General features: G+C 38.8%; 1 protein-coding gene across 1 annotated transcript in view; it reads left to right on the top strand.

The window, feature by feature from the left end:
• SYT10 (synaptotagmin 10) overlaps positions 1-13166 on the top strand; it is a 63806-nt gene that overhangs the window by 18662 nt on the left and 31978 nt on the right.

Here is a 13166-nt window from a genome sequence, read left to right as displayed (position 1 = left end):
AAAGATCAAATATATAAAACTGTGCGTGCATGTATGTGTGTGCGTGTGTGTGTGTGTGTGTGTGTGTGTGTGACCTTGTAAGGGGAGAAAAATGGAGATGAGAAAGGAGCAAAGAAAAACAGGAGAAATGAGAATGACATAAGAAACAGATCATTGAATAAAGAGGAAAAGGGCAGGACAGTTAAGCATCCAACTCTTGATTTCAACTCAGGTCATAATCTCGCGGTTCATGAGTTCAAGGCCTACATCAGGCTCTGAGCTGACAACATGGAGCTTGCTTGGGATTCTCTGTCTCTCTCTCTCTCTGCCCCTCCTCTTCTCATGCTAGCTCTCTGGCTGTCTCTGGCTCTCAAAAATAAATAAATAGGGGCACCTGGGTGGTACAGTCGGGTAAGGTCCAACTCGATTTCTGCTCAGGTCATGATCCCACAGTTCTTGAGATCAAGCCCTGAGTCGGGCTTCATGCTGACAGCACAGAGTCTGCTTGAGATTCTCTCCCTTCCTCTCTGCCTCTCCCCCATTCACTCATGCACAGATGTTGTCTCTTTCAAAATGAAGAAGCATTACAAAATTAAATAAATAAATAAACCTTAAAAACAAAAAAAGAGGAAAAGGGTAGGACAGAGGAAGTAAGGATGAGGGAAACTGAGGACAAAGGAGCCAGACAGGGAGCAGTACCATGAAGGGGTTTTAGTAGAATTTAAGGTCTCAGTAAGATAACATAACTACTGACTATTATTTGTTAACTCTTTCCCTTGAAAGATCATTGCTTGATAGTTGCTACTTGCAGTCTCAGTGTAGTTTAAGTCAACCAATAAATATCAAGAAAACAGCTACTTGCAATGTCTGTCATGAAATCATCTGGAAGTTCACAATCAAAATTGAGTAACAGAGATTAATACTGAGTCTACAGTTGTTTAGTAACATGGAACCACTGGAAAATGCTATTTGAACACATACAGGCCAAGCCATATTGGGCAGAGTGTGGTAAATGCCACAGGAGTTTTGGTGAATATCCTGAGCACATTAAAGAGTGTATACAAAAGGAGGGAAATGAGAGCCTCTTCATGGAGATATATTTTAACTCTGCTTGGAAAAATCAGTAAAAGATTGCTTGAATGAAAATAATTTGCTGTAATGTATTTCAAATTGTGTTAACTCTAAAGGAAACATAGATTCCTTTTTTTAAATTTTTTAATGTTTATTTATTTCTGAGAAAGAGACAGAGCATGAACAGGGAGGGGCAGAGAGAGAAGGAGACACAGAATCCCAAACGGGCTCCAGGCTCTGAGCTGTCAGCACAGAGCCCGACGCGGGGCTCGAACCCGGGAACTGCGAGATCACGACCTGAGCCGAAGTCAGATGCCCAACCAACTGAGCCACCCAGGCGTCCCAAGGAAAAACACATTCTTGTGAAGGGTCATTTTTTTCTATTAAGGATGGTCATCAGTCCTTAAAATGAATGACAAAGTAGTGGTACTGGTTTTTCTCTGGTTCTCAGAAGTAACAACTAGTTTCACCCGAGGGCAGAGGAAAATCAGTGGTTTGGGAAGGCAAGTGTGGTTTCCTGCTAAGTAACTGACTTCCTAATCTTCCCTTTCTACCTCTCTAAATCTAAGTAACATCTATGCTTTCTGACATGACATGCTTTTGTAGGTTTAAAAATCTGTGAAATTGAAACAATGTGCATGGATCATGTTTGCCACTAGGATTGAAAGAATATTCAGTATATCTTTTGTGAAATAGAAAAGAATTGTATCAGAGTCGCCTGGGTGGCTCCGTCCATTAAGTGTCTGACTTTGGCTCAGGTCATGATCTCACACTCCGTGGGTCTGAGCCCTGCATCGGGCTCTATGCTTACAGCTCAGAGCCTGGAGCCTGCTTCGGATTCTGTGTCTCCCTCGCTCTCTGCCCCTCCCCTGCTCGTGCTCTGTCTCTCTCTGTCTCAAAAATAAATAAAAGCATTAAAAATTTTTTTAAAAAAAGAAAAGAAGAGAATTGTATCAATAAATAAATCCACCTCTTTCTGAAATACATTCCAGACAAACAAGTAAGAATAACTGTTACTTTGGGGATAAGGAACTTTGGAATAAGGAGGATGGATGGAGGTGTCTTCCACGTTATGCTTTTCTGTGCTCTTTAAAATTTATAACCGGGGCACCTGGGTGGCGCAGTCGTTAAGCGTCCGACTTCAGCCAGGTCACGATCTCGCGGTCAGGGAGTTCGAGCCCCGCGTCAGGCTCTGGGCTGATGGCTCAGAGCCTGGAGCCTGTTTCCAATTCTGTGTCTCCCTCTCTCTCTGCCCCTCCCCTGTTCATGCTCTGTCTCTCTCTGTCCCAAAAATAAATAAGCGTTGAAAAAAAAATTAAAAAAAAAAATTTATAACCAATGTATGTCTCATAGTTAGTTTTTCTGAGCAGTGGCATTTAGGGTCATTTTTAATTTTTATGATTTCTATGTAATATGAATATATGTTAACTTAAACTTATCTATTATGGATATTTAACTGAAATAATTATCTCCTATGCCACTTTTAAAAACATTTATAAGAGGGGCACCTGGGTGGCTCAGTGAGTTAAGCATCTGACTTTGGCTCAGGTCATGATCTCATGGTTTGTGAATTCAAGCCCCACATCAGGCTCTGTGCTGACAGCTCGGAGCCTGGTACCTGCTTCAGATTCTATGTCTCCCCCTCTCTCTGCCCCTCCCATACTCATGCTCTGTCTGTATCTCTCAATAATAAATAAATATTAAGAAAAATTAAAAATAAAAAAAATATTTGTAAGAAAAACTGCTTTAAAACTATCATATTACTTGATTATCACTACTCTCATCACTGGCAACAGTAGCCAAATACAGTATTTGGTAAAGCCTTAAAGACACTCAGAAGTTTTAGAGTAAAAATGTTCAATTAATTTACAAAACATTTTTATTTATTTTTTATAAAACATATTTTAAATATTGACAGCAGTATGTACATCAATCAGCTTAGCACTCAGAATCATTAAGCTCTTTTAGTTGATAAGTGCACTTTGTCCCCCAATCTTAAAAAAACATAAAGATTAAATTACACATATCTTGTATTTTCTAAGAGAAAAAGTAGAATACAAATTCATAGTTTTGCTAGAACTTTGATATTTCATCTACCTCTTTGAATTTCCTTGTTTATATGAGTGGCTGGGGAAGGAAGAAAGATTTATTTTTGAGCACTTGCAATTTGGTCACTATGCCAGGCACCCTTCCTGCTAATCCTGCCGACCTGAATGAAGTAAGTGTTATTAATTATTCCCATTACTTGTGAGTTAACTCAAGGCCCAGGGAAATTTACAATTTTGCCTAAAGTCATGCAGCTGGTGAAAGTTAGAATTCAAATTTATCCAGATTGATGGTTTCACATTTTAAGCATTAAAGCCAAGGGGATATATAGTTTTTTACAATCAAAGATGTTGGTTACAGTCTGCTGAGGACAGAGAGTTTGGAGGTTGAAGAATGAGGGCATCTTCCTGCTCATTCTACTCAGAAATCTAAGATTGTACGTGGTTATTGTGAATGACTAGAGTCACGATTTTAATCTCTTTGGCCTTGAGATGAATTCCTTGCCTAAAACTTGATTATACTTAGTTCTCAAAACCCCTCATCTACATTAATTCCTTCATCATACTAGAAATTACCTTTATATGGAAGGAGGAAGAAATTGCTGAGTTCATTATGCAGCCCACTTGGACACAGATTGAGGGCACATTATCATAAATCAGATTATTCTGCTCAAATCTTAACTTTTCACTGAAATGTAGCAAAATCAAACCACACACATACACACACATGCACACGCACACAATGAATTGGTTTTGTCACCTTATTAGGCTATGCCAGTTCCAGTCTGCCATTGGGACTCCCTTTGGGACTCCCTTTTACTTGGCTCAGACAGTAGCTGACAAACATCTTACCCTTTCAAGTCTTATTTGTCTCTATAACTTAATAACATTTTGATTTGTTCAGAGATTAACAGCATTGCTGGAAACTGGAACATTTTCCAAGTTCTTATCTTCCTTTTCAAGTGCCTAGACACTTGGCCACATCAGCTTGCCAGCAGCCAAATGACTCAGGAGGCATCTCCGTATTTCTTAGTTATTAACATTATTCTAGCATGTATCTTGATTGATTGTTCATTCATTCAATAGTCTTATTCAGTAGATATTTACTAATAGGTATCATCAGTGTCTTATACATACCCTGTCCACTCTGCAAACTTAAGGGAGCAGGAAAAAAATTTACAACATAATGCAAAGATAAGACATGAAAGACCAACTTCAATATAAGGAATTACAAGTATAGACTGTGGTGGAGAATGTGGAATTCTGAGAACAGAAAAATTATTCCTAGCATGAGGCTTAGAAAAGGGCCAATAGGCAAAGGCTAAAGGAAATGAAGAATTCACACAAATGGCAATTGGGAGAAAGTTTGCATCCCAGATGGAAACATTTTATGTGAAAAGACCTAGAATAGGAAATGTTGCCATGAAAGTGGAATTTACTTGATCAGAAAACAGAGTTCAGTGGAGGAGTAAAATAGAAGAGAAAGTTGGCTGGACTCAAACTATATAAGGAGGTCTTGAAACCATGGGCAGGATACTCAAGGTCTGCCCTGTCAAAAATATTTGCAGCAGAAGAGTCCCTTGGATAAAGAGCTGTGTTCTAGGAAAATTAATTTGGCAACAGTTTATAGGACAGACTAAAGAAAAAGACATCTATTTGGAAACTAATATAGTAGTTCAGGCATGATAAAAATCAAGAAATAGCAAACAATAACCAAAAGACAAAAACCTGAGGGAAGTTGTAAAGGAAGAATCTAAGATCCCTTATAAAAAACACTGTGACATTTTAGTCATTATGAGTGTAGCCTATACCTTTTAAAAGCCTACCATTCAGGGGCGCCTAGGTGGCTCAGTCGGTTCAGCGTCCGACTTTGGCTCAGGTCATGATCTTGCCATTCGTGGGTTTGAGCCCCGCATCAGGCTCTGTGCTGACTGCTTGCTCAGAGCCTGGAGCCTGCTTCGGATTCTGTGTCTCCCTCTCTCTCTGCCCCTCCCCCACTCGCACTCTGTGTGTGTCTCTCTCTCTCTCAAAAATAAATAAACATTTAATAAATAAATAAATAAATAAAAGCCTACCATTCAAACAATTACAATTTGATGATATCAAGCTACCATTCAAGCATTATGGTTCCATATTCCCCCACACATAGAGCTCTATGCTGCTTTCTTAGGCAGAAAATGCCGAATTCACTTGTGTATTGCTCTTGACACCTAGACAAAGTACTGTAGGAACTCAGGTTATATTTGTTGGTCTAAAAAAAAAATCATTAAATAATTTGATGACCTCATCCTATTGATCCAAATGGATACTTCATGATTGTCCACTAGAGGAGTGCTTGGTCTTTTGACTATCCCCACCTCTCGGCATCTGCATTTTTGCTTCTGTGCTTCCTTCATCTGGGATGGTGACCTCTTTTTTATCTACTGTAAGATGTTTAAGGAAAATGCATTCCAGAGTCTACCTTCTCTGCCCAATTATGAGCTATTACCCTTTATCATTTGAAGCCATAGTTACAATCTAGCAATTATCTATTGTCCTAATATTTAGCTCTAGCTATTTGCCAAACTCGATGCTAAGTTCTCAGGAGAACAAGGCTGTGTAGCCTACTTTTATGCGCTCCTAATTTCTATCACTGTGTAGATACAGAATAAGTGTCAAGTGATGCTTCTAACTGATTGGGGTCGTCTCCACTTCTCTGTGCTCTTTTAACAACAGCATCAGGTGGTGAGATAAACTGCCCATATTAGAAAGAGGTTAATGATGGTATACTCCCAGGGATGAGTTTGAGGGCCAATTTTCTGTGCATTCATTAATGGTATAGAGAAGAGGTGAATAGTAAGTGGAAAGTAATTTGTTGAGGATGAGGAATTACATAGGTTAGCCACTGTTAGGATTCTAAATACCTACTGAAAAATAATTGGGAAACCTAATGGCAGAGCCAACTGAACATTAACAAAAGCAGGAAAATGTGCATAGGAAGAAATTGTCTTATATGTGTTCATGGACTTACAATCAGCTATGTATGGTTGCTTACAAAAGTAATTTTTAAAATCATTATATAAGAGAAATGAAAGAATTATATAAAAATACATAAAACTGGATTGTATAGTTTTCTTTAAGAGATTTTTTTTTCAATTAAATTCCTCCTAAAAGCAGAAATTGCAATTATCCATTCCAGGGCACTGTAAGTAATGGAAAGCAAGATGTTACACAAAGGGAGAGTATAAAAGATATAAACCTAGCTAGGATGTCAAGAAGCAGTATTTACCCAAAACTGAGAGAACTGAGAACTATCTCTTTGAAATAAAATTTCATGAAACATGCTGTACAGGTGCTTGAAATGGTTAAATAACCCTTTTCATGAAACATGTATTTGATAAATACACTAACTTCTTTTCTGAAGTGGGATGGCTCTTTGAACCAAGGTCAAAGACAAAACTTTATAAAATAAATTCAAACTTGGAGAGTTTGTTTTCTGGCACTGACAAATACCATCTCCTCTTTATAAGCACTAATTATGAATTGATTGGACTCTTCTTTATAATACAGAATATTCTTGGGAAGTTTGATTTCATGAGTCACAGGAATATTAGGGTAAATTGTTTTAAAATTTTTTTAACGTTTATTTATTATTGAGAGACAGAGACAGAGCATGAGCAGGGGAGGGGAAGAGAGGGGAGGAGACACAGAATCCAAAGCAGGCTCCAGGCTCTGAGCTGTCAACACAGAGCCTGATGCAGGACTCGAACTCACAAACTGTGAGATCATGACCTGAGCCGAAGTCGGATGCTTAACTGACTGAGCCACCCAGGCGCCCCTAGGGTAAATTGTTTTAATACAAACTCCAATTAACATTTCCTGAATCTCAGCATATGTTATTATGAAATTCATGAAAAGGTGAATAATACTTAGTCTCTGCTGTTATGAAGACTACAGTCTAGCACACGGGTTGAGGAATGGAAGACAGATGTGGAAACAAATAATTTCAATACACTGTTTGCAGACATCAGGAAGAGCATAACAGACTGAGAAATGGAGACTTGTAAAGCAGGAGAAAAGCCAAGAGGTATAACTTGGAAGCCAAGTGAACAGAGTATGTAAATAACCAGGAATGATTAATTGTTAAGTGACCCTAATAAGGTCAGCTGGGATGAAGACCGTGAATTGCCCTGGGAGCTTAGCAAAGTGGGGAAGACATTGTTCACATTTCTAAGAGTGGTTATGGTGGAGTTGGGCATATGTAAAGCTAATTAGAATATGTTTAAATAGAAGGAAATCAATTAGACAGTAAACAGACTGTCCTCAACTCTTTCAAGGAGTTTTGCTACAAATGTGACAGAGAAACAGTGTAGTACAGAGAGAAGAAGTGGTGTAAAGAAGTTTCCTTTAAGTTGGGAGAAACAATAGTGTGCTTTTATACTGATAGGCAGTGATTCAACAGAGAGGGAGGATTAATGCATTAAGCAGAGGGAATATTCTTCAAGGTAATAAGAGAAAAAATGGGATTTAGTATATAAGTGGAGGGACTGGCTTCAAGGCAAAACATATAGGTACAAATGCTGATAAGAGGGTTGATGATAGTGGGAGTCTGCGGAAGGTTTCTGCTCTTTGCTTCAGTTTTTTCTGAGTGCAATGGGAAGTTTGGTCCTTAATGTAGACTAAGAATGAAGAAGGTGGTGATGGAGGTTTGTAGAAAAATGAGAAGGTATGAAATAGTCGTCTTGTGAATCCAGGAGGTTGAGAGGGAGAAGGGATTGCTATGCTACATTAGAGTTTGCATGAGGAATGTGGTCACAAATTTAAAGTGGAGCAGTGAGGGGCACCTGGGTGGCTCAGGTGGTTAAGCATCCAACTCTTGATCTCTCGTGAGATCAAACCCCATGGGTTTGGGGATTCTCTCTTCCCCTCTCTGCCCCTCCTCCACTGAAGTGCATGCATGCACACACGTGTGCTCTCTTTCTCTCTCTCTCTCTAAATAAAAAATAAAGTAGACCAGTGAGAGTTGTTTTATGTATTTCTCCAATTGCATTCACTTGCACTTGTGCAGGTGTAGAAATGATGGAGACTTGAATTCAACCAGAGCCACAGTTTTGTCCTGCTACTAAGAAGGTAGGGAGCAACAGGGAATAGGGGATGTGTTAATGAGAGTGACTACTGATTAGCTATGAAATTAAAACTGGGTAAAGAGAGGGAAATGACATCAGGGAAATAGGGATTATGAAATGGTGGTATAGACAATGGATTGGAGGTTCTGGTGAATTGGAAAGGTTGTCTGAGTTGGAGTGTAAGAGGGTCTGAGCTAGAAGGATAATGGGTGTTGATCAGAGAGAGGCATGCATGACACTGGGATTCTGGAGAGTTTGCAGCTAATGATGACAAAATCTATGTACATGGTAGTAGCTTGAGTAAGTAAAGAGCATCATGGTAGAAGGGGAGTTCAGGGAACCTAGAGGCCACAAGGTGGGAAGAGACATGTGCATTGCTAGCAGTTAGAACAAAAACATTGTCAAAGGCAGTGTTTTAGTGGAGCAGGAAATGAAACAATGACGACTTAAATGAGAGTGATGTAATCAACAGACTACTAAAAATAAGTAGTAATGGGGATATGACTTGCTGACTTGAGCTCCAGCACTGGGAGAGGTGGATGAAGGGAGAATGGTGTCAAAGGAGCAATGGAGAACAAGAGGAATGTACGACTGCCTGGCCTCCAGGCCAGTGGAACAGGATTGCAGGGAAAACATCAGCCACCACATGAGAGGGGCACACAGGAAACATGTCCTTGGAGAAAAGTCATGTTTCTACTGAGCAATAATGTGAGAACATTCAAAGAAGAGATTAAGGATATAGAGGATTTTGCCGATGTCCAATTTTTATTTATTTACTTAAGTTTTATTCATTTATTTTGAGAGATAGTGTGTGAGCAGGGGAGGGGCAGAGAGAGCGGGGGAGAGAGAGAATCCCAAGCAGGCTCCACACTGTCAGTGCAGAGCCCAACGCAGGGCTCGAAGTCACAAACCACAAGATCATGACCTGAGGCGAAATCAAAACTTGGATGCTGGTGGAATGAGCCACCCAGGCTCCCTTCCAATTTTTATTTTAAAAATTCATTGTGACATATTATACAACTTAGTCTGCCTTCGTATATGTGGTGCTCTGCCTGTTATTTTTGTGCCTGTATTGAGTGAATCCTTGTTTCGAATTGAATAGAATAGGAAACAAATAAAGATGAAAACTTACTTTACCAGAAACTTGATTTAGTCTTACTTTTCAAGACTTCTTAACTATGAAATGGGGCTGTAACCTTTAATATATGCTGACAGTCTCTGATACAAACTTCGATACCAACAAAAAACAAGGTAAGATGAATTCCATATAAACATTAAAATAAGTCAATAAAGTGCTGCTAAATATATTTTTGTTGTTCCTCTCTGATTTCTCAAGCAATATCTAAGGTAAACTGAACAGATGGTAAAGGCACTACAGTTAAGAGTAGGAGGATAAAGGTTTCCCACTTAAGGAGAAGAGAACTGGTAGGTGCTGAGAAGTGAGTTAATCAGAGAGTCTATGTTGTCCAGGGCGGTGGCTGCAGGACATTCTCCCACAGGAGTGACTCTGTGCCATCTGTGCACCCCCAAATAGCAACCCTATACTTCAGATTGTCAGAACCAGAGAGTTCAGTATGGCATTTGCACCTTAGCTCCTTGTATCCTGAATTGTAATGATATTATCAGACGAGAAATTACAGTTTTCAGTCATCTAATATCTCACTGGGTCTTCACAATGTGAAAGGACTGTTTTATAGGTAAGGAGCGGAAAGCCCAAACAAGTTAAGGGACTTGCCCAAAGTTGCTCTTATTTTATAGGGAAGCTGGGAGCAAACTGTCTGATTCTAGTCCAGCACTTTGCCTACCTCATCTCAGTGTTAGGATCTTCAAGCACTTTCTTCTGGGTAGTAGGGAAAAGTTGGCTTGGTTTCCAGTGAGATTCCAGGACTCTACCCACACGTCAACCAGAGCAGTGCTGTCTTTACATATTCAACTTCTGGCTTCTGATTTCGTTGAAGGAAGGGATCTGTTGGTAATAAATATTTGAAAATCACCATGGTAATGCATGCTATTCCTATGGCATTAAGTTAAGTTTGATCTATCTAGCTGCTGTCAGATATTCTAGGCAAGGTAGGGAAAGTTTTTCCTTCTCTATTGGAGAAATAGTTGGGTGGTGCCATCCTAGGGTTTGAAGGGTAAGAATGGGATCAGTAATAGTAAAATGTCCTATACTTTGATTGGCTGGATATTTGTGAGACTAGCCACTTATCATATCATTCCAAAAGAGAAAAAGGAAAGGGGTGGGGGGGGGAAGCAAAAAGAAAAAGGTCTGTTTTGTCATGGCAATAGTTTAACATTGTAATAATTAAAGCTTCTCTTAACTGACTAGCTAAACTATGACTTAGAATATGCACTATTTACCCTATAATTAGGGCACTGGCTTACTAGAACAAAAACATTACTAATCTTTGATTCTTGCCAGAGGGGCTTTACAGCTGTACAATTATATTCACAGACATAAAGAAAGTGCTGATTTTTAGGGAGAGATTAGAAGATTAAAATTTTGTTATATCGAAAAGTATGAGGGTAAAATTATGGAATCAATTTATAAGAAATAAGGAATTAACTTTTGGGGGAATTTTGCTTACAAAAATTTTCTTTAAATATCAATACAGGAGCTCCTAGGTGGCTCAGTTGATTGAGCCTCTGGCTCTTGATTTTGGTGAAGGTCATGATCTCATGGTTCATGAGATGGAGCCCTGCATCAGTCTCCATGCTAGCAGCACAGGGCCTACTTAGAATTCTCTCTCTCTCTCCCTCTGCTCCTCCCCCCGTTCATGCACATGCTCTATAAATAAATAAGTAAATAGATAAATATTTTAAAAATGAAAATCATTACATAAGGGAAAGTGATTTAGGCAGAAATATTTATTCAACAATATATTCTAAATTGCTTAAGAACACTGAATATATAACTAAATTATATTAGACCCCTTTAATAATTCAGAACATATACTACTTGTATTCTTTTTAAAATTATTCTTATTTTCACAAATACTCTCCAATGGTGGCCTGACCCCAATTTAAGCCCCTGATTCTATATAAGGAACAGATATAGAAGCTTAAGGAAAAAATGATATTCCAATACCAGATTAGCACTAAAGAATATCAAGAATTAGAATGGGATTGGGGCGCCTGGGTGGCGCAGTCGGTTAAGCGTCCGACTTCAGCCAGGTCACGATCTCGCGGTCCGTGAGTTCGAGCCCCGCGTCAGGCTCTGGGCTGATGGCTCGGAGCCTGTTTCTGATTCTGTGTCTCCCTCTCTCTCTGCCCCTCCCCCGTTCATGCTCTGTCTCTCTCTGTCCCAAAAATAAATAAACGTTGAAAAAAAAAGTTAAAAAAAAAAAAAAAGAATTAGAATGGGATTAGCTATACCATTTTTATGGTATTTAAATAGTTGTTTAATATTTCCGTCCTGAGAATAGAAAATAAGCTAATTAAACACAAGAGAGTAAATTTGGAACACCTCAGATTATAATTCTGATTTTACATAACATAATTTACATAATAAAATTCCATTTTATTAATATACATAATGATATCATGAATAAAATTATTAAAGAATCATAGAATGATAGAGAATCGTAGAAATTAAGTGTTAGAAAACAGAAGTCTAACATCTCAACCTGAGGCATAAACCTTTTTCTTCAACATCTAACTTTGGTTTCTATACTTCATGTACACCATTTTGGACAGCTGTAGATATTTTTATTTTTTTATTTTTTTTATTGAAAAAAATTTTTTTTAATGTTTATTTATTTTTGAGACAGAGAGAGACAGAGCATGAACGGGGGAGGGGCAGAGAGAGAGGGAGACACAGAATCGGAAGCAGGCTCCAGGCTCTGAGCCATCAGCCCAGAGCCCGACGCGGGGCTGGAACTCACGGACTGCGAGATCGTGACCTGAGCTGAAGTCGGACGCTCAACCGACTGAGCCACCCAGGCGCCCCTGGACAACTGTAGATATTTTTAAATGCTCCCTTATATTAAGCCAAAGTCCATCTTTACGTGTAACTTCCATAGATTCTTATTAATTCTGCCATGACAGTGCTTTAGAAATTAGAAGACAGATTCCTCTCCTTTCTAGGTTCAACATCCTCAGCTCCTCAAATTACTGCTCAAATGGTAACATGGCTAGGTATCTTCTGGATATTCACTCATTTTTTTTTATCCCTCTTAAATCAGTCCTTATGTGTGCATCAATGAATCAAATATTAGTTAAACCAATGTCCTCAGTATTACTTTGTGTTTACTGTAAAAAATGTAGATCTGATGTAACAGACAACAGAAGTGAATACAGGATTTTAAAGTAAGTGCTAGATAGATATTAAGTGTAAGAGAGAGCTGAAAGGAGAGTCAGGCAAAGACTAGTAGAGAAAGCAAAACAGAAGTTGATGAGGATCTGGACTGAGTAGCAATAGAAATGGAACAGAATGGACAAGTATATGGAATGTTTCAAAGCAAACATCAACTGGATTTCGAAAATTGAGTAAATCTCATGAATGAAGGAAATGTGATTCAGAGCATACTGCAGATTCCCAAGCACAAGTGGCTGATAAATATGTTAGAGCTATTGTGTGAGATTGTGGAAGGGAGAACTAGTTTGAGAGCAAAAGGCAGAAAATGATTTTGCTTGAGTTTGGGGAAAAATTAAGATATCCACTTAGAAATCTCCCTTAGAGATGTGTAAGTATGGGACTAGAAGTTTACATATCTGAGATATATGCAGGGAACCACCAGATTTAAGATGACAGTTATAGTTCAAGAATTGATGATTAGTCTACTGGAGAGACTAAGGAGAATAAAGAACTAAAGACCTGGGACTAAGCCTTGAGGAGACACGTAAGTTGACACGGCTCATACCAGAAATCACAGATGAAGTAGAAGAGAAGCAGATTTTAATGCAAGTCACATTTACAAGACAATGGTAAGTTGATATAGCTAATGTTCCAGAAATGTTGACTAGA

The sequence above is a fragment of the Lynx canadensis genome, chromosome B4, assembly GCF_007474595.2.
Source record: "Lynx canadensis isolate LIC74 chromosome B4, mLynCan4.pri.v2, whole genome shotgun sequence".
In the NCBI taxonomy this organism is placed as follows: Eukaryota; Metazoa; Chordata; class Mammalia; order Carnivora; family Felidae; genus Lynx; species Lynx canadensis.
This window is presented reverse-complemented; position numbering and strand designations above follow the sequence as displayed.